The sequence below is a fragment of the Alosa sapidissima genome, chromosome 23 (genome assembly GCF_018492685.1).
Source record: "Alosa sapidissima isolate fAloSap1 chromosome 23, fAloSap1.pri, whole genome shotgun sequence".
Lineage (NCBI taxonomy): Eukaryota > Metazoa > Chordata > Actinopteri > Clupeiformes > Clupeidae > Alosa > Alosa sapidissima.
The window spans coordinates 27,130,656-27,132,419 of NC_055979.1; the positions used below are offsets into that span (position 1 = coordinate 27,130,656).

Here is a 1,764-nt window from a genome sequence, read left to right on the forward strand (position 1 = left end):
TCACGCTCTGACCCGCTGCCTACGCGCAGCGCACAGGGCTTCATTAGCATGGGGCGCTACGCTAGCTAGCCGTGATGAACACCCACAACACCAACATGAACCAGCCAGGCATGGGGAATGCACGATCACATACACACACACACGCACGCACATGCGCACACACACACACACACACACACACACACACACACACACACACCTACCATAAACGCATACACGCGCATACATACACACAACCATAAACACACACTGTCTGTGTGTTTGTGGAAATGTTGAGTGAGTATACTGTTTCTAGCACATAGCTGACCCTCTGCTTCAGACTAGTATCACAGGTACGCCGCCCACACACCTGTCAGAAAGATATATGCTGTCTTTTAGTTCAGATCAGCATGCAGTGTTGCATTAGATGTATATCATAGGGAAATTAAAGATATATGCTGTCTTTTAATTCAGATCAGCATGCAGTGTTGCATTAGATGTATATCATAGGGAAATTAAAGATATATGCTGTCTTTTAGTTCAGATCAGCATGCAGTGTTGCATTAGATGTATATCATAGGGAAATTAAAGATATATGCTGTCTTTTAGTTCAGATCAGCATGCAGTGTTGCATTAGATGTATATCATAGGGAAATTAAAGATATATGCTCTCTTTTAGTTCAGATCAGCATGCAGTGTTGCATTAGATGTATATCATAGGGAAATTAAAGATATATGCTGTCTTTTAGTTCAGATCAGCATGCAGTGTTGCATTAGATGTATATCATAGGGAAATTAAAGATATATGCTGTCTTTTAATTCAGATCAGCATGCAGTGTTGCATTAGATGTATATCATAGGGAAATTAAAGATATATGCTGTCTTTTAATTCAGATCAGCATGCAGTGTTGCATTAGATGTATATCATAGGGAAATTAAAGATATATGCTGTCTTTTAGTTCAGATCAGCATGCAGTGTTGCATTAGATGTATATCATAGAGAAATGAAAGGCACATTTAGTGATTTATTATATTTAGCATTTATTATTATTATTTTGTTCTCGGCTATTTTGGAGCTAATGACCTCCAAATGTCAAACCAAAACGCCAAGGCACATAAACGTATGGCTACTGATTAGGAATTATGTCACACACAATTTTCTCTGAGCAGGGAACTTTGGTCTCATAAGCAGCATTGGGCCTTTATGCCAGACAATAATCTGAAACATCCAGGAAACAAATGGTGAACAATAAGTAATATAAACATTTTAGAGTCCAGACCTCAGTCCATAAAAAAGTGAGCACAAGGCCAGAGTGATGGCAAATAATCGTTCCTGCATCAAAACCCGGATTGCTGCTAAAAATGGTGCAGTCTATAATCATTGTGAAGACATGGAGAGGCTTGGTAGATATTATAAGAGCCATTTTGAAAGTTGTGATAGCAAATAAAGATGTTTCCATTGATTATTTAAAAAGGTATGAATAATTTTGTACACGCCATTTAAAAAAAAAATGAAAACGCTTCTTTTTCTGTCATTTTCAAACATATTGGTCAAGAGAAAATCAAGATTAAATCAATATTTGCCGGGAGTATGAATATTTATGTTCCTAACTGTACATTTATTCATTACACATTTTCCAAAGCGACTTACATAATGTCAATTATATTATAAGGGCATTTTTATATTGTCCCTGGAACAATTCGAGGTTAAGTGCCTTGCTCAAGGGCACAACGGTGGAAGCCTGGAATTGAACCCATTCTGACTACCGCTGCAATTGTACAGGC

General features: G+C 37.8%; 1 long non-coding RNA gene across 1 annotated transcript in view; it reads right to left on the reverse strand.

The window, feature by feature from the left end:
- Positions 1-241: 241 nt before the first annotated feature.
- Positions 242-1,764, reverse strand: part of LOC121698523 — a 21,985-nt gene continuing 20,462 nt past the window's right edge. Inside the window, exon 3 of the long non-coding RNA XR_006026782.1 lies at positions 242-253. This is a non-coding gene — a long non-coding RNA (uncharacterized LOC121698523). The remainder of the gene's footprint in view (positions 254-1,764) is intronic.